The 21,590-nt window shown below is 35.7% G+C and overlaps 1 protein-coding gene and 1 non-coding gene across 4 annotated transcripts in view; both read left to right on the forward strand.

Moving 5' to 3' along the window:
* The window catches only part of LOC128985999 (protein numb-like), a 113,512-nt gene that overhangs the window by 24,984 nt on the left and 66,938 nt on the right, over positions 1-21,590 (forward strand). The window lies entirely within an intron of this gene.
* Positions 1,669-1,742, forward strand: Trnan-guu (transfer RNA asparagine (anticodon GUU)). The gene has a single exon. It is a non-coding gene; the product is annotated as a tRNA-Asn (tRNA).

Consider the following 21,590-nt stretch of genomic DNA (forward strand, 5'->3'; position numbering starts at 1 on the left):
TTTTGATCAAGGATGGCTTGTTAGTTAATACTAAGGGGAGAAAATTCTCGTTAATAGCATATTCTTTGACGATACGACTAATGTTAAAATTTAATAGAAATTAAGAGGGCTACAGCTAGTTTTTGCAGAACTTACAGTAATGGGGTGTCAACTTCATCATCCAGTTGTCAACGGTTAAGATTCTAAAATGTTTTATACAATTCGTGTTTTAACTTTTTAAATAGCATTCAGTTGGCTTAGCCTAACTGTTAAAAATTTGTATCAGATAGTTTAACCGGAAGTGACATTATGGATACAATGACACCATTGTTATTGTTTTAAATAGGTCTACTTAAGCTCATTGATCAAGATAGTGCTAATGTCCGAGATATCATTCTGGTTCCGATGACCTAGAACAACCAACTCGCCAACTGTCATGTCCACCGCACGAGTATGTTGATATTTAGGTAAGTTGAAAAATCCGTGAATACCCACACATGGGGAATATATTCCGAGACCAACAATGTATCTGGGCTGTAATCGCTGTTATGATGTAACATGTTTATACTCAGCCAAGAACACTTTTTACCGTTGATTGCATTGTATTTAGTAATCCATTAAACATTAGAATTTTGTCATTGACTATTGAAATTTTGCATCTCCCCTAGTACTGTAAGTGTTTAATTTCTCTTTTAACCATTATTTTCAGGGGACTAGTTTTAGGAGTTTTCTGTCTCGGTCACTCAAACCCAAATGAGAAAGAAATCGGTGACATTTCGATATATGTTTGTGTAGATTTTTTATTCAATAACTTTATACTAACTTAGGCATCCAGAAATTGGGTGCAAGAAATGTTGGGTTACTCTTTGTGAGGGTTAAAAGAATACTTGTTGCAAATATTGTCAAAATTCCATTTTCATCCATTTTGATTTGTCCCTACTGTAAGTAGCCTGTTGTATGGTAATAGTGGTTATAGATTGGGATTTATATAGGCCTATGGATTGACAGCATACACTCTGTATGAGGCTGAGTTTAACCACTAGGCCTATGTTCATTTAATTTTTAAATAGGTTATAACTTACAATCCTTACAACAACACCATATTGGTTTTGCGAAACGAATGTCTAGGGTTTTTTCGATCTCCTGGCATATTTAATTGACTTAATTGTTTAGAAGAAAAATGAATACATACATTACATAAGTACACGATACACAACAAGGATTTTCCATCGTGTGGTCCTGTCCTATGAGACAAGGAATTTTTCAGGCCATGAATAATCTAGGGCTAATATAGGAACATGCTAGGAGAATTGCTAGGAAGATTTGTTTAGCATTTTTGATCATTTTAAGTAAATTTTAGTAAATTAAATATTCAATTCAATAACGATTTATGCGAGTATGTATCGGGCATACTTGTAAAAGTTTAGTTAACATGAAAATTAACACTTGTAATGCTATAAAACCAACGTTTCTGTAATAATGGTTTAGTGCAAAATGGTATAAAAACGTCGAAGATCTACTAAGTCATGTACACTTAGTGTTCTTAACATTATATTCGTATGTTTTAAAATTAATTTTTACCTGTTTACAACTACGTAATTGTAAAACCAATTTGGAACACAATCTCGTAAGAGTACCTTCACCTTGGATAGATCGGAAGGAGAGCCTGTAAGCTTAGTCAGTCAAGTAGCCTCCGTGGCGCAATTGGCTAGCGCGTTCGGCTGTTAACCGAAAGGTTGGTGGTTCGAGCCCACCCGGGGGCGTTTACTTTTTGACGCATTTTTACTACTCTTAACATTTATTTAATATAATAAATTGAATTATAAATTTAATTCCATATCAAATTCATATTTCAAACCTTAAGGTTTCAATTTAATCATAAATAAATATAACCATAAATTTTTTGCGGCAATTTTTACTTTGCTTTTTTATAAATGCCCACTCCTTTCTGAATATTGTCTCCTGAAGTAACTATCAAATTTTGTTCATGACCCACTTTACTTCAATTCTTCTCGACCAGCCTAGTTTACGTCTTAAGCTTCTTTATTTTTGATCTTCATTTAAATCTGACGGCCCCTTTAACCAATTATTTTCTTATCTCCATATCAAAAATCCTGGTGTTTTATATTCAACAAGAATTTAAAACGTAAGTTATATTAAGCCCCACACTTTTATAAAACAATTTCCACTTTTACTACTTTTATAAAAGTTAGGTATCTATTTCAAATTATTACTGTACGAATAACTGTTCACTATTAAAATGAAATTATAGATTTTCCGATAAACCCACGGAGTTTATGGTTAGATATCTCTCAGAACCAAAAACGCCTTTATCCTTCAGCCACCCTCTGACACCCAAGTCATGGGCATCGATGTTCATGGGTTTAAGAGTAGTTCAAACTGTTATTTATTGCTTAAAAATCTAGTATTTTTCTGTTTATGATTGTCACAACTGCGATTATGAATCGCATATTCGATAGGTGAACAATCGAAAACAACTGACTGTATCAATCATATTTTTTCGTAAATTAGCAGCGTTAAACTTTAAGTTACTGCCAGTTCCTCTTCCTTATTTTCTTTGTCGGGTGACAATAAAACATCCATAGCTATAAAGATAAACTTCCACCTGAAAAGATGAAACGCAAATTGAATTTAACTTACAGAATACCGCCTAGGCTCTCGCTGAAATCTTGGGGAAACGGAGAACCGGGCACCTCTGGCCCTAATCCGCATATAGAAGTTTGGTTAGGTTAGGTTATAAATATGGCCCCTGAATTCACGACCAGTGGCCGGGACCCTCGAACAACAAGTATCCATCCATACTTATCCATGTTTGTTATATATCGATTTACATAACTCGTAATCATTTGTCTGTGGTATTTTACCTGTATGAATCGAATAGGTGCAAAAATAATCTCAATTATTCAATTGGGGTGATTTGTTGTCTGAATTTTAACTATTTAAAATATTCTAGATTCCAAGCAATGGTCAACAAAATTTCAACTTATTTTTTACGTAACCTTCGCAAGTTGTATACAGGGTGTCCATAAAAAACGTTTCAGGACTTTGGGAAATGAATCCCCATACTAAAAGGAAGAAAAAAGTGTATGGGAAGGTATGTCCGAAAATGCATATTAACCCAGATATCCGCCATTTTGTTTTTTATACAAAAATATTTTTATCTGTGAAATTTTTTATTTGACGATTATGAAATTTGGCATAGGCCTACATGTTAACATACACAAGACCTATAATAGAAAACATAATAAAGTTGTTCCGATTGTAAATTTCAAAATGGTGGCCGTTTTAATTTTTCTAACTTAAATAACTCAAAAACGGCTAATTCTACGAAAAAAATGCCAAGAATACTTTTTTTTAGCATTTTTAATTCCCTATCAAACGATACCAATATCAAATAGATCGGACAAGGCAAAGTTAGTCGGGGAACCCTTAATTTTTGCCTTATTTTTACACAAAAAACGTTATATTTCAGTTATCATTTGTCCGATCTTTTGATCTTGGTATCGTTTAGGGATCGATAGGGAATTAAAAATGCAAAAAAAGTATTCTTGGCATTTTTTCGTAGAATTAGCCGTTTTTGAGTTATTTAAGTTAGAAAAATTAAAACGGCCGCCATTTTGAAATTTACAATCGGAACAACTTTATTAATTTTTCTATTATAGGTCTTGTGTATGTTAACATGTATACAAAATTTCATAATCTTCGAATAAAAAATTTCACAGATAAAAATATTTTTGTATAAAAAACAAAATGGCGGATATCTGGGTTAATATGCATTTTCGGACATACCTTCCCATACACTTTTTTCTTCCTTTTAGTATGGGGATTCATTTCCCAAAGTCCTGAAACGTTTTTTATGGACACCCTGTATACATCGATGGTTGTAACACTGCACAGTGTAGTACAAGTGTACAGGTCGCAGATGGAATGCTGAATGTCGTAGTAACCGGTTTCATAGTTGCCTGACACGGGTGAAAGTACGCATACATTATGTCGGGTTACGTACAGACACGTGGAACATACGTTCAACGCGCAATCACAACGTAGGTCTACGTACGAGCAGGAATCAGCTGTCTGTCTATGAGACTTTATAGTAGACTTTTTTTATGTCTCCTCATTGACCTTTCAAAATTCGATTTTGTTGGTTCAAAAATGGATTAAAAGTTAAAGATATTACAAACACTAGCATTAAATTTCCTTATGTACTGCATTAACGACTGTTGCGTAGATATTGGAAATACCAATGAATAAAGTACTCTGTGCTGTTGTTTTCGAGTGTAGGTGTCCCGGCTACCGGTCGTAAATTCAGGGGCCATATTTATAATCTAACCTAACCTAACCTAACCAAACTTCTATATGGAGATTAGGGCCAGAGGTGGCCGGACTCATTCGGGACTCCAGATTGAACAAAAGCTTGATTTCATTCTTAACAAAAAATGAGGGAAAGAGCAAACAGTACGTGGTACTGTGCACAATTTTAAATTTGCCAATTAAAGGTAAAAAGCAAATTTTTGACAGTTAAAAAAATATTTTCTAATTTAAACTCACAAACAAGTACTGTATTTAAGGAACCCTCTTTACATTTTCTGACCTACTTTGTATACAAATAACAAGGTGCATTTAAAATTAAATTAAATTAAATTTAAAAAACGGATTTTGGGCCAATTTACTGAGCGATCTTGGACCTTAGGCCGGGTAATCCAAAAAGCCTTGTAATCCAACTTAGATTGGATTCGTCTTGGCGAACTTCCTGTAATATAATTCCTGTGTCCACTCCTGCAAAAAGTCAAACCAACAAAGTCTGTAGTGTTAAACCGTTATGTAAACAATTTAAATTTATTATTTGTGCTTACCCTTCTAATGAGAATACGATCAATTTCACTATAAATATTAGCTGGTCCATTAACTTAAAGGCGTTTTAGAAATATGCCCCTAATACCAATGAGTGGAGGGGCATCTGAACTTTAAAATAGTATAATACTATTGTGATGTCATCAGTTGTTTTCGCAAAACTGAAATGAATGGATTGCCTCAACGTAAACTTTGTGCAGTACTGGTTTTACTGTCTGATACATTTTGATTTTAACCCCGTAACAGTATACTGAATAGGTATGCTACCTGTACTCTACCTACATTGTAGGTAGCTACTAGGTGATACGTTATCTCCTTTACAGTACGTCGCCGCCGAGGCTTTTGATAACAGCTGATAACTGTAGGATGTTTAAACCAATTGCTTACGTCTACTAGTAGTGTAAACGACCTTTGAAACTCTCTTCTACCGTCATAGACTGTGTATTTGGATGTATTACGGAAGTTCCCCATATTTAGACAATATTTGCTTTTAGTTAAGTGGTTGTCTTTGTATTGGAACGGTTGGTGTTTTATTCATAGTGTACAATGTATATAAATAACATGTTTTCCCCAGTTATAAATATATTTTATTCTTATTACACCGTAATTATTTAGACCACTACTAAAATCCTACTCAGTTTATTTGTAGTTTTCGCTGGGTTAGGTTTTATTAAAACCAAAGCAATTTACCGGTTTCTTAGTTAGTAGAACATCATAAAGAGTGCGAGGATTATTGAAAAATACAACTTTACATAGACCTACTATTTGTTCGAACAATAAGGCTACACACTGTTAACAAGTACATTATATTAATGACAAGCACTATAAATGCAACTATTTAACAGGTGTATTCATGTGTGACCTTCACCTTATTACTATTATCCACTACGTCATACTGTTTCATGGAGCGTATCCCATTATTTCCAATTTTAAAAAGTAGGCCTAAAACGTCAGAGTTTTTGTTTAATTTTTCACAATCACAGAAATCGAGAGTAACTGCAACAGTCGAAATCGGCGAGTCACTTTCCGTCGCTCAGTGATTTTTAGCGTAAAAATTTAAATATAACGTCGTATCAACAGTAGATACTGTATAAATTCTTGATATGTAATGCGACATTCCTTTTGTTCATTAGCGCTATAGAAATTTTATGAAATCAATCGAAGCAGATTTCTTCTGAAATTTATGGTCGCGATCACCCTAAGGGCAGAGTTTACAGTTAACGTGTTGGATTTAAATGAGTGACGAGGTAGTTTCAGTTCGCGTTATTGTGTAGTCAATGGCTGGACACGAACTGGCTAACTTGTCTATTAGGATCTACAATCAGACAGAAAGGCCTTCAACAGGCGAGCATGCGATTTGAACATTTTTAGTAAATTAGTTAGTTACTTGGTTTTATAAGGTGCTGAAACTAAAAAGTTGTCTAGTATGCTAGCACGTACCAAAATAATTGTGATAGTTGGTATTATTACATGAATTCGCCACTAATTCTTGTGTAAAGCAGCAAAACACGTTGATGTTTTAAGCGAAGTTCGTAGCTTTTTAATATTTACCCATAGCATACCAGTACAAATTACAAAAAGTAAAATTTTGAAATGTTGTAATAACGTTAACAATAAACCTATGAAACGAAACATTTGGAACGATTGACCCAGTGGTTCTTAACGATATTGTTTAAATTCCTATGTTGGCACACAATACTGTATACAGTTTGGTATGAGCTGTTAGTGCAGAACTCCTAAAAAACCTTTTAATTTTGTACGGTCTTATTCTGTAAATAATTTTCTGTTTGGGATTTTTCTACATTCAAAATAGGCTCAATTTTATTTTCGTTTCAACCCAATCAGATGATCCAATTCAAAGGTATTCAAGTTCAAACTCGTGTGTAAATGTTTTTTTCAGCTCAAATGTAGAAACGATCATGAATAGGCTCCGCACAGTTTGAGGCTATGCATTGCGGCTTAGTGGTAAAGTGATTATTAGTTTTCTTTTTTTTCGGTTATTGGTTCGTCGTAATTACAGTAAACACCTTAAAGTGTTGGGATAAAAGACACATGGTAAAAACATACTAAACTGCGCAATCGTTAAATAAATCCATGCTAACTCCCCCTTTAGCTCTAGTTTACCCAGCTCTGTTTATGTTTTGATAATCAATGCCTGAACCTGAAGGCTACAACTGTTTGTCGTATACTCGCAGCTATACTCTGATCAGTCGACCATGGCGCTGTAGCTGTTTACTACAGCTTCTGATCGTGATCGTGGGCTTTCAAGGTGACGTCAAGGTCATGTCGTCACGTGACATTACGTCATTATGATGTCATTTGTGTCACACACTCACACATGTTCGTCGTTGAAACTCAAGATGTTTGGAGTTGTGCTGAGTAGATTTAATTGGGGACTAGTGATTAAATACTTAGTATATGAACAATTTGGTTCAACTATACAAATAGTGTTAATTTTCATAAATTAATTTGAGAATCTTTTGTTGCAAATGCTGTAACTTACGACATAAGATTGATTGGTAATAAATGTTTATAAAACGTCTATACAGTATAATGTAACCCCCTTTTTACAGACTTTGTTAAATAAATGAACTTATAATTTAGTTCTATTAAAACACTCTAAAAAGATAATCCAGAAGTGTTATCAAAAGAAAATTAGCTTCTCAATTTGGTAATGTTGAAAATCGATGAGTTGATTATTCCGTAAACTGATTATTAAGATCTTAAGTTATTGATAAGGAGGGGATGGGGTAGACTGGGTCATTAAAACGCAACTCATCCCTTAGCCATTAAACAGACCATTTACTCCATCTAGAGGAATATTAATGTTACGAATCTGCAAACTTGAGAGATAAAGTTAATCAATATAGCAATATTTGCCACTACAGTCCCTCAATTGTCACTTCAGATTGTTTTAGTCATTGGGTTACATATGCACTTTTGAATTCAATTAAAGTTTCTTAAAACTACTTAGAGTGAAGATTTAGCAACAGTACACGAGTTAGTTTCTATAATCAATGGTATTGAATTTTAAGTATTTAGCAAATCAATTTTTATTCCAGCAGTTTAGAAGTGTGAAATTAAGAGAGTGAGAATATTGAACGAAGCAAAATGTTACTACTGCAGTTGTACTTTTTTCCTTGCAGATCAATGTTTACCTCCCAAGCCCAAGATATTGCCCGAGGAGCAGAGCTCTTAAAGTGGATCATGGTGGATTAATTTAAATCATGAACATAAAACCTGCACAGCAAAATAATAACCGATTCATTTTCATGTAGCCCACACGATAAAAATGCATAAAAGAACTCTAGTTAGCATGCAGTTAAGAATTAGTGACGTAAAAAAATATTGGACTGAAGTAAGGATTTTTACGCCACACTACATTATTTTGACGAACTTCCCACGCAAGGATTTAGTCCAGAAAACAGCTGTTTGCCGCCAGCTTATTCAAATGGGGTTTCATTGCGTACTACTGTACTGTAATGAGTTTTGCCGGACACCAATCAGCTGATTATACTATATTTAGGTGGCAATGAATGGTTATAAACAAAATCATAACCTCTAAGTCCTTTAGTTGGTGAAAATATATAAGAATTTGTACAGATTTATTAGTATGGCGTAAACTATCGTACGTAACTCGTCCAAAATGTGTGTACCGGACTCGTATGGTAATCCCGTACTCGACTTCGTCTCGCACGGGAACAACCACACTCGTCCGGTAAACACTTATTTTCAGGACTAGTAACGTAATATACTATTTACTGTGTAGAACCTTTGTGGTAAACTGGTTAATGAGGTGATTCAAAATAATGTTCACCAGGAAACACACATTTTAGGAATGCGACCTTGGACGTGTGTTGACAGTTTAACACTTCCTCTGGTGTCATTGAGGGGTGGTGTAAAATGGAGTGCGTCAAATAGCCCCAGTGTCAACTAGTTGGCGGTCGCTGGGTCAATTGAGCAGCACGTCGGTAAAATGGACCAATTGAATAACTTAGTTAACCCAGGCAATTAGCTCTGGTTAAAAGTTAAGCGTCTCCTTTTTGTGTCGGGGTTGAGTCAAATGGGTTTTAGCACTGAAGTTTGGGGTTGGTAGTGTTTTAAAATGTTCAGATAAATGTATTAGGCCCTACCTTTAATAATCTTTTATTTACTTTACTACCGAGAACATATTATACTTTCATTTATTTCATTAACACTGATACTTCATATACACTTATACTTCGTTCATATTTTTTTCATCATCGTCGAATTCCTATTGAAATCTTCTTTTTACAGATACGTTCGCGAACCTTCCTCTTCTTTTAACAGATACGTTCGCGAACCTTCCTCTTCTTTTAGATACGTTCGCGAACCTTCCTCTTCTTTTTACAGATACGATCGCGAACCTTCCTCTTCTTTTTACAGATACGTTCGCAAACCTTCCTCTTTAATAAATATGCAACCAATTAATCATAAAACGGTTACCAACAATTTAACTGACATACAATTAATTAATGATTATGAGAAGGAACCAATACTGTAATAGTTTTACTTGAATATAAGAGTGACGTCGTCAAATAATATTGTTGAAAATGTCCATTTGTCTTTGTCACTTGATCCAACTGAAATCGCCACATTTATAACTAGTTTATGTAACGAGCTGTGGAAAATCGTGTGACAAGTAAGCATGATAAATTTCATAGTCGAGTCCATCCATTCCACACATCCATTCCACAATCTATTTGTAACTCTTTGTCTCATTTTCGTCGTTTTGCGCAGACAAACTTGTACGTAGCAGCTACAGGTACGGCACCCATTCCCGCCATTTTTCCCAGCGCCAATTATTGCCGGGAAACTCATTTCCTCCAGCTGATAATCTGCACGGTCCGCTCGCCTCGTTGATTACTCCATGTTTCACATTTTAATGGATTCGTTGACCGAACGTGCACGTGATTCGCTGTGATTGGGTTCAACAATGTGAGAGACAACAACTCGCCGCCGGGAGCCAATCACATTATTAGAGTAATTAAATGTCGTAAATTCATACAGTTTAGAGTCACTACGATCGTTAGTATGATGATACTATAACTGTTTGTAAACACCTTACTACCACAATGAGAAAAACTATACGTGCATCAAAATTTCGTTACAGGCCTGTAGATCTCCTTTTTCTGTGCTATTAGATCGGACATCACAAAATATCCAAGATATTTCAATTTCCATTTGATGGTACGATAGTAACAAAATGTTTAGGGGCAAAATGTTTACTTTGTGTTGTACCTTTAATAAGTTATTTATTTATTTGTTGTTGTTTCAGGTATGTGTGGAGTGTGCTAAATAAATTGAAACGGCGTTGGTATGTATTTTTGTTTAGAGATTATTTTATTTTAGTTAGTACTATGCGTGAGCAAATGGGAAATGTTTATTTAGAAGTGTGTGTGGCTAATACACCTTACCTTACTTCCTTTGGCGATTAAAACTAAGGTGTTTGGCTTCGCCAACAATGCCTCTCCAATGGTCTATCTTGCTGTCTCGGGGGTGGTTCCTAATACTTCTAGGTCCTTTAGCACCTTTCATCGAAGCCTCGGCCAGCTGATATACTGTACTTATAATATCATTCCAAATACACCACATAGGACACAATCGGTAGTGTTTTAAACTAGGGTTTAACTCAGTTAATAATCTTTAATCTCCATTTCCGCTACCCCAGCGGTCAGAACACAAGCCGCGCTAATTATATCTCAATAGAGGGGGGAAGTGAAGTACCCTTCCCCTACGAAGTTGAAGTGTCGGTGAAGTGAGGGCGCAATCTGTGTCCGATGATAATATCGTGGGAACAGCCTAAGGCCCCGTTTATGCACCAAGTGCGGTAGCGGTAGCGACAGCGGGAGCGATTTCTAACACCATTGAGTTAAATGGGGCTGTTTATGCACCAAGAGCGATAGCGATAGCGGTTGACCTCCCGCTGCGGTTTCTAATTCGCCCGCTGTGTAGTTAGAAATCGCAGCGGTTGCCTGGAATAGAGCGGTTTCCAACTACATTGAGTCAAATGGGTCTGTTTATGCACTGCGGGAGCGGGAGCGGCTGAAGCCAGGGTTGCCAACTTGATCCATGCGCACGTGCACCTAGGACAAAATAGTTGTGTTAATTATTTGGCAGAGTTTGAGTTGGCAAGACTGTGTCCCCCTTCCATTCTCCTTTAACCAACCGCTACCGCTATCGCTCTTCGTGCATAAACAGACTCATTAACAGCGGGAGCGGGACCGCTATCGCCCCGCTCCCGCACTTGGTGCATAAACGGGGCCTAAACTACCGGGTAGAGTACAAGCACAACACGAGCCGGCTTATAACTCTCACCCTTCTGTCATGTGTTATATCCATACTAACCCTGGGTAGGGATAGTTTTTGAAATAATTGCGAATAAAAAAAAAACATGCATGAATTTCGGCAAGTGTTCCCCGCATCTTTGACGGGTTAAAAAATTTGATATTTGATTATCTTCTCGTTCTTAAAAATATCTGAATTAGTAAAATACATGGTTGCACTTTAATCCCGTATTTAAACCTGAATGAGAATGCATGTTGAGAATAGACTTGTGTTTATAACTGATCAAAAGCGATGTTTGGGTCATTACTATTTGTTACAAACATCAAAGACAGTTAAGTCTAGTTCCAAATATTTGTCAAAAAGCAAATGAATTTTTCGTGGTTGTTCGGGATACCACACAGCGTCCCGTGGTCACGTTTCGTGGTAGTATGGGATGAGGGGGGAATCATTAGGTAGGCAATGTAACCTCTCAGTTACTGCTAGCTACTATATTTATAGTAGTCATTGAGTTGAATCGAGATACTTAACCTACATGCTCAAAAGAAGAATGCTCAGGAAAGATCTCAAATGACAATACTCGCTAGCTACAGGAGGGCACCTAAATGTTAGGCTAGAACATGGATTACCTATATAATTTTTTTTATATTTTCACCTTGCATATAAACTTCCGATTCTAATTGCGTCTCTGTTTTTGGTGAATATTTTAATTTTAATCGCATCGGATAACATAGAACATACTAACTATTTGATTTCGTAAAAATTGATCCGTCTCTACCAACTGATTATGAGTACTTACCGCTAAAATGTACGTTAAATTATTAAACGTTTTATTATATCGTTGTCTTATGTATCCAATTACAAATCGTATTAAACGTCGACTTAAATTACAAAGTTGTTGATGTAATATTCTAAAAAGATCCTAAATTCAAACAACGTCTTGTCCTACTCAAGTTGTTGTCTTGTAACTCTCAATTAAGATAATTAGTCTGGTGTTCGTCTTTAGCTTCTTCTCACGCAACTCGTTGTACCTTAACTCAATTAATTGCAGGCCAATTACAATTCGACTACTAATTGCCTAGTTATCAGAACCATAGCCCAAGTACTCTCAATAAATAGTTGTTATACCATCTTTAGGTAAAGCCAAGTTTTAAAATTTTGTGTGTACTGTACAACTTTTTTTGGTCTATTAATAACTTTTACATTTCATATAGTGCCGCACAAACCTTGTTGGCAATACTATAGCTTAATTCTCCTGGCCATAGGTTGACAAGGTTCGAAACGTCATCCATAATAAAACAAATTTTGTTTGGGTCCAGATAAATTTTTATTTTATTGTCGAATGAATATTTGATGGAAATTAGAAGGCTCTACTTTAAGTTTTAAGTTTGGAATTGTTTTGATTTTATGTACAGTAGTTTGTTAAACAGTGTTGTTAGGGAACTATCCAAGCCCTGTTTTTTTAGCCTCGCCTATCCACACAACTGGTTTTTGTTTCTTAAATATGCATAATGAACTAGAGCTTAATCAAGAGCAGCATGTCGACCTTTATGCGTTGTTCCATTCGCTGCATGATTTAATTTGAAGAAAAATATTTTTCAAAATAAAGTCTTAACCTTATTGTAGGAGAAAACAGCACTGCCACACGCGATGGGTGTGCATGCAATCATCCAAGTATCAAGAACTCGACTGTAATGACAGTGGAGTGAGCGGTTCAAGGCCCGGGAACCGGAGTTTTGCCAACGGGTGTCAGGTAGATGGGGGGATACCTTCGGCCACCTCTTGGTGCGGAGATTTGCCAACGGTGGTGGTGGGAGAAAGAGTGTGACGGAGGGAGGGAGAGCGATTGTCAGGGTTGGTTGTCTACGCTTGGCAGTTATCCGCTTGTCGCAGTGGGTTAGGTTAGGTTAGGTTAGGTTAGGTTAGGTTAGGTTAGGTTAGGTTAGGTTAGGTTAGGTTAGGTTAGGTTAGGATTGGTTAGGTTAGGTAAGGTTAGGTTAAAAATTCAATACATTTCCTTTCACAGTCAGAGGTACATAACTCCATTACTTTTGAACACAATCAGCATCCTGCCTGGTTCGTCCACCCCTAGCGGAAGCCACCCTCACGGTCACGTGTAATCTCTCTCTCTCCCCCTCCCCTCTCGCGCAACCCACAACCGTTGGCAAAACTCCGCAGTATGTGGAATTCATGGATGGGGACCCTTTCTACTTGATACCCGTTGGCAAAACTCCTACACTCTCAAGGCCCATGTTATGGGACCGGTTGTGCAAATTGTGTTCATGATCTCAGGTTTTCAGCCAATCTGGAGTTCATACTCTGAAACACCTTTGTATCTGATGAACTGACGTGACATCGGTGCATCTAAATGCGATGCTTTTATGGCGACTTTAGTTTGTGGACGGGAGTGTAGAACCGTTGATTGGAGTTCTAGTTTATGACATTACTTTATTCTCTGTAAATTGCTCATAATCTATCTATACTTATTTAATACGCAAGCAGGTTTTTTGTGACAATTACTCCTCCGAAACTACTGAACCAATTGACATGTTTTTGGTGTCATTGGAAAGAGCGTAACGTAAAGTTGTGCAGGAAACTTGCTTTTTAGGACAATAATTAGAGAGTGAGGCCTGGGGGCCCTCTAAAGTTTCGTATTTCTCCATAAGATTAACATGGGAAACAAACATTGTTATTAAACTACAGCTGTTGTCAGAAATGCTGTTCTGCTATTTAATTTCATTTGTTTACAAGGAGAATTGTTTTTGGTGCCATGTGGTCAATGAATTATACTTTTGCATATATTTTAAATGCTATACACTATATAAAATGATAGTACCTGTACTGTAATACATTAAGAGATCTTAATTTAAATAATCAATAAGCAGGATTGAGCTTTTGCCTACATGTTTCCTGGTAAGTGTGTTGTAACTGTTTCTCATAGTATTTATAGTATCTTGCAGTAAAACCGGATTTTTATTTTCTGCATTCTCACCCCGTAGCGAAGCACGGGCAGAGAAACTAGTTATTAAAATATGATGTAAATACCTGATTATGGTAATCCATAGATTCTATTCAGCAAATAACTTTGACACTAAAGTAATGTCGTACTCAGGTACTGATACTATGTCACTTGTAGTAATTTCCGGCTAAAATTTGTCACCGAAGAATAAGTAGGCCTACGTACATACGGACATAAATACGACACAAACTCATTTCACAGCTCATTTTGCAAGAGGCAAGCCTGCGGTAAGTTTGCCTCATTGTTTCTGAAACTAGTTACTCAGATTCTTATTCTTATTCGTTGGTATCTGCGTTGTTTCACATATACTGTAGTATATTTGCTTATGATGGTATGATAATGCACATGTTATAAACTCAAATCAACGACTCAATGACTAAGTAGGTATTTTCAACGAATTATAGCTATAGCATAATTACATTTACATGAATTATTTATGAGCAAATTAGTTCAGTTTGAATGTAAGGCGTGCTAAATACCCGTTTTAAATGTGGCCCTGGTGTACAATTTTGTCTAGTTTTTGTTGGTTCCATGGAATGTTGCAAATATCGTGTCCAACACCTAGAAACTGTCCTTCGTTCTTTGATGTGACAAAAACAAGTTGACCCTGTAATTATTGTAGTATTTTCCAATGTGCATAACTATCTAATAAGTGTATCCCAACTGTGCTAGAACATTTTTGTCACTTAGCTAAAAATGTACATAGCAGTTTAAAGTTAATTGAGTTTTGTGTGGCAGAGTCCGTGGTTGTTATTAGTCTGAAAGCCCAGAGACAAATAGTTGGACACATATCGAGGATAAAGAACTAGATAAAGAACTTTCATTGGAACCTTTTAACTATATAAATGACAACACGTGTACTATTTCTCTCTCTTAGTCATTTTCATTTTCTGTTAGATCTTCAGATAACCGTGTTTTTTGACAAATCTTCAAACTTCATTTAATTCGTACACTACTAATAACCATATTATAAAAATATTTTAAGTTATTGCCTTGCTTATTGGCTAACGAATTTGCTCCTAGTCTAGTCACTAGATACTAGTGGCCAGAAGCAGCATTTTGATTCACCAAGCTATTGCCTCCAAAAACACCGCCACTGAACTTTTGGCGGGAACGCCCCTCTACGCTGGAGGGGTAGAACAATGAGGGTAATTGTGGGTCACCATCGCGTTTGGTTCACACGCTCTTGTTGTACATAGAGGTGGATTGTTGTCAAGATCAAGTATTGGAAGAACCTTTCTGAGTAATATTACAAATGCAAATCGGTGGCAGTAACATATTATTTTGGATTTTTTTTTTAGTCCACGAAGTCGATTTTTTCGGAATGTGTTGACCACGAAGTCTAGTTCACGGTTATCTATAGTTCATATGTTCTGTTTTCTTTTATATACAAATTTGTCGTACTTAAAAAAATGGACGGAGGATGTTCACGATTTTTAGTTTTGGCATTAGCTCTGCAGTTTTTTACTAGCCCAGTTGGCAGTTTTAAAGTATTTTCGGGGCCGAGGATGTAGGCTTATTGCACGCTAGGCGTTTATTGGCGACATTATTGAACTTTTTCCGACAATGGTAATATTAACATAGAGTAAACAGAGGGTCCTCTTTATTTGTTATTTTGTGCTGCAATAGACGAAAACAAGCACAAACTTACTTAAATCACCTATTGATTTTGTTATGCTCTGAATATTGAAAAACCCCAATCACAGTCAACAATTAATTTGACTCTTCGCCTTTAAAAACCGATTTGGAAAAAACAACTTAAGGAAGTTAGATAAGTTGAACATTACATGGATTATGTTAATATCACGAGTTTTCCGGAAAATGGCGACTTTTCAAAGGCGGTGGAGCATAGAGGTGTCAAAAAAGCAATTGACAATTTATAAAAATTGTAAAATACTGTACTACGATTGTCTCGAGGTTTAAACTTCCGGAAATCGGTGACTTCGCGAAGGCGTCAGAGCGTAAAAGTGTCTGTCAAGCAGTTTGGTAGTTTTTCCATAGACGATGCACATTGAGGGCAGTTCACCTGACATGTTGACTCTATACTTCCGGTAGGACAGGAAGTGGTGAAGGACAGTTAGCGGGCACCACTCAGCTGATCTGGACAACGACATTGACCTTTGTAAGAAGGGTGGGAATATTTGGATAACCTATATGAAGCTCTAGCAAAAATGTTTTTTCTGGAGGGAAATGAAATGCTGAACTTCAGCATTTCATTTCTCTGCAGCAGGAGCTGCTGTGTCCTGCTGTTGCCTTCAGCAGCTGAAGGCAACAGCAGGACACAGCAGCTGATGTTTGGAACTTGACATTGGTATTTTTTGGCGGGAGAAAAAGGCTTCTGCTAACGAATTGTTCAAGATGTAACAGGAAGATGTAACTTTCCCTAAAATTGCAGTGGAACTTGCAGTGGCCATTGATTGGGTCGCGTGTTTATGAGTTATAAAGCTCTTGCGAAAAGACTATGACTTCTTTTTCAGCATGACATTAATTGGTGAAGGACAGTCAGTGGACTCAGTTGCTTTTTAGTAGAACTTTGATAATGAGATTGGCATACCCTTTTTTAACGGGAGCATGATGTCGCTACTAAAGTTGTTTAGGATCCATGGAAGAATGGCAAAGCAACCTGTAAAAATATAATAAGTTATATAGAAAGTGGAAAAATGATCATGAAAAGTATAGAGGTGGTGCCATAATAGGTAAAAGGACATGTATTAGCTACTCAAAGAATAATGAACGGTAAGGATGAAGGGAAGAAGTGACGAACTATATTGATACGGTATATATAAACTACATGAAGATTGTTTATGAAAGCAGCCTGATGGATACAATACGGGTCTAGCAATTGTTTAAAGAAATATTACACTACTTTTAGTAGTTAACAAGTTTTTTGAAGTAGAATAAACAAAAATAGTAACGAGAAAACGTTATCTTCATAAACCGGACCGAACTAATTCCCAAAATTGTCTAGTTGATTAGTACGAATGATAAATATACAAGGCAAAACTGGACAGTAAGAATGTATAATAAATAATTTAAATATGATTTGTATTGTGACTATTGGTCGAAAGTTGGCGTGTGTGCAAACAGGGCTTGGAATATTTGAATACATCAAAGTCTTGCAAAAAGACGTCGGCTTGTAGCATGCAACTTATTATTGTTTCGAATAGCTGTCTCGGATGTCAAACCTCAAAACATTCAGCTACCACATAATATGCACAACTGTTCGTTTTGCAGTACTTAATGGTCGTGTTGTATTATTTTTGTAGTAACTTTGCCGATTGGGAAAGATTCTTAGAAGGATTTCATCTCAGCTAAGGAGAATCTTTCAAGAAGCTGCTTGGTATGATCATTGACTATTGTATTAATCTTAAAGGCATGATCTTTGGAACCATCTGATGTTATAATTTGAGGTGTATCCAAATTAGAAGCACACTACTGTTTACAAATAAAAGCTACTCATTATGATATAAAGAATTTTTTGGCGTTTGTTGTTGTTGTGCTGGCCATTCATCTGCTAACAGTATACTCCTAATAATTAATAAGTGGTTACGCATCAAACCATCCATATTCTACACATTAGAGCAATTGTTTTGGGAGATTTTAACATTGGTCGGAATAAGTTAAAGAAATTGCGAATCAATATGGTCAGATCGTTTAAACCTACTTCGGCGTCCTATATATTGTTATTGTAGATTAAAATATTTTTGTTATTATATGGAAAAGACAACTCAGTTACCAATTTATTTCCAGTTTTTATTGCTGTAGCGTTAACAAACACGCTATCAAATATTTCTGTAGCATTATTTACCTAACAAATTCATTACCAGATGGAGCGTCAGTCGAAACATTTCTGGTCAGAAAACCATTTCATTTAGCGTCGCGAGAGAGGTTTTGATCTGAACGTGTTCATTACCCTCGACACGAACGTTCATTTATTGAACAAGTTGATTCGTGTTCATCTGTTGAATCATTGTGGGGTACTAAATAAATCAATTTGTGCGGTGAAACCATTCGTGGTAGGCGTGTTTTTTTAGCGTTCTTGAATCGGTTAGGTAGGCCTACACTAGATTTATGAATTTTCTAAACTGCTGCTACAACGCTCGACGATTTGAAAATCTATATATACTTTTTTATTGACAGAAAATAACATCTTTTAACCTCCAATAACAATACTAAAATACCCCCCGCCGCAGCAAACCTGTCGACTAAACGAATTTCCACTTGTCTGAATTGATTTTCAATTAAATAAATTTAAATAACATTAGGTTTAACGAATACCTAGGTTTGCTGCTATAAGGAAACTAATGAAGTGTGTTTTTTTTTTTTTTTGTAAAATATTGATACTGTAGTTTAGTATAAAATAATTAAATGTACCAATGTTTGATCAAAATATATCCATAAACAAGCAAACTACAACATTTTACAATATTTTTTATAAGAATAACATGGGAATTTAAAATTTAATTTTTTTTTTATTTCCTCCGTTACCAATAATCGTACAAAACACTTCTTGATGTACTAAATGAATGGGAGAAAAATTGGGTAATTTTATGTTTCAAGGGTCAAAAAGGAGAAAACCCAATTTTTACCCCATAAAACCCCGTTCCCATGGTCCGATCATGACGGTTCGCGATTATCCAGCCTTACACCTATAAACCAAATTCCATCAAAATCGGACAAAAAGTTACTCAAGTCATTGTAAACACGATAATTTATCATACTTTTCAATATAATACGACTTTCCACATATCCACATCAATTAACTGGAATAACAGCAGAACCGGACGATGCTTTAATCCTATTTGATTGGGGGGTTTATTTCATTTTGATATCTGTACAATTTCCAATCAAATATAACCCGTAATACTGAAAAATATTGATAAGCTGGATTAAATAAGTGATGCTATTTTTAGTAATGGAAAATTTCATTCAATCCAATTTACTATTTGTTACAATATAAGATTTTCCGAGTCTATCTCACCATTCTCACCTCACAATACTTGTTTCACTTCAGTAATAGCGTAAATCTTAATAGTTTCTTAGGTAGGCCTCTCGGTGATTTGGTATACTGTACAATTGTCTTCAAAGATAAATGTCTATAGGTTACCGAGAAACTTGAAGAACTGATGTTGGGATGTATCACCTTGTAATAAAATGATTATAAAATGCTGGATTAAATTCCTTAAACGTTAGATAAATAGTTTAATCGATAAACGATATAATACTTGACCTCATATAAAGTACCGTATTTTTATTTATTTAATAAAGACATTATTATTTCAACTATGAGAAATAATTTTAGAAAATATTTCGCCTGCAAGTGAACTTGTCAGTTAAAGAGGTCATTTTCTATTGGAAAGGTTGAATATTGTGGGTAAAGGTGTTGAAGCGACATCATTATCGTGTACCGCCTACAGTGCGATCCTAACTACTTAGGGGCTGATATTTTGTAACCGCATTGTACACAATACAGTGCGATCCTTACAACTTAGGGGCTGATATTTTGCAACCGCATTGTACAGAATACAGTGCGATCCTTATGTCCTGGAGGATTTGTATTAATATTTTTTCACCACACTATGATGTTTTTGGCTGTATTACATACGTTAATTGGTGGCTGAAAGTTACGTTTTGCTGGCCATGCCAGCTGTCATCGTAGTTTGGGGACCGAGCAGGTTTTTACAGCCCGGGGCCGCAAAATCAGCTGTCCGCTTACTTACTTAAAACATGAATGCATTTTAAATACACAATCAAAATCCATAGCATTGCAATAGAATTGTGTTATTGTCACCGTTGCCTAGCAACTATTTATTTTAATTTTTGCTGATTCCTCAAATTATTTCTTCACATAACCTTAAAGTTGCAGTTGTGTTGATTATCAGTGTGCATTATTATAGTGGTAATAGGGTAACAAAAAAATTCCCAACATGTAAAAAAACTATTACCTGTTTTGAGAGAAAGAATTAATTTTAAATGGAGCGAATGGGCACTTCGGCGTCTCTTAAAAGATATGGGGTTCAAGTGGAAGAAATTTGGTCCATAAAAAAATGTTTGATTGAAAGGCCCGACATCATTAATTGGAGGTTTAAGTATTTGCGAGAGATAAGAAAGCTAAGGGAACAAAAAAGGAAACTTTTCTATCTGGACGAAACTTGGATAGACAGTAATTTAACATTCCAGTAAATTTGGCAAAGACGTCAATGTCGTGTTACCTGATATGAACGCGTCAAACCGCGTGATTTGTCGTAGACATTGGGTCAAACGATGGGATTTTGCTTGTTTTCTTGATTTTTTGCTTAGGTTTATGGTAATAGGATTAATAACTTTAATAATAAGTTGTTTATTGCGATGAATGCTATTGAAACTGCTGTACTCGTGTACTTATTATAATAATAATGTACCGGTAATATGAATTCACCATAAGTATATTCATAGATCAACTAATTATTTGGGATTAATGCTTTCAAACTCGGATTTAAAAAGGATTTTATTGTATTGTATTTTATTGGTATTGTTACATTTAACTAAACAAAAATCATAAAGTAGAAAGGTTATTAATTTGCCTTAGTAACACTAGAAAATGGGTTTCCTTCAATTGTATGACTATGCAAAAAAATATTATGACATGGATTTATAAAAATCATACAGATATTAAATTAAACTAGCAGAGCATCGTGAAAACGACTCTATAGTAATTGTCGCGCGAAACGTTCAAGCGTAACGCCTTCAAACTACGAATAGGCCGGAGCTCAGGGGACTTCTTTATTCTCGCGGACAGTATAGTGCGGTGAAAAATAGCGTTCGTACCACGGACCGAAATGGTTTTGCAGCTCTCGATCGATTTAAGTTCTCGACTTCGTCTCGAAATTAAAAACTTCTCGAGCCGGCAAAACCTCATTTTCGGCCCTAGGTACGAAATATACTATTAACAGTTCGATTCTTACGACCTAGGGGCTAGTTTGTTATGACTGTACCGCTTACAGTACGACCCTTAAAACGTGCGGGTGGGTCTTGTAAGTTAAATTATGTGTTAATCTGTCGTTTAGCCCATTCATAAAATCTGCAATCAAATTGAACAGTTTCGTGATAACATGAAACAATTTATAATTTGTACAACTCATCACTAAAACTTATTGAATGCCTAAACTGTCTATGAATTGACTTCTTTCTGTTAATGATTTCTTGTAAAAAAAAAACTTACCTTAATTCTTAGGAGTGGATTACGTCAAATCAAGACGTTGAAATGGGTTTTTAGGAGATTAAAATATGCTTACAACGTAGGTTGTACCATAGATTAAAAGAAGTAGGTTGTACACATGAAGTGACATGATCATTCAGTGATTTCTTTAATCTGATATGGTATATTTTGTAGCCTCTGCTAAAGATGTCTTGATGTTACATAAAGTTCATGAAA

The sequence above is a fragment of the Macrosteles quadrilineatus genome, unplaced genomic scaffold (genome assembly GCF_028750875.1).
Source record: "Macrosteles quadrilineatus isolate MER2022 unplaced genomic scaffold, UCM_ALF_1.0 Scaffold_2__2_contigs__length_208266976, whole genome shotgun sequence".
Taxonomy (NCBI): domain Eukaryota; kingdom Metazoa; phylum Arthropoda; class Insecta; order Hemiptera; family Cicadellidae; genus Macrosteles; species Macrosteles quadrilineatus.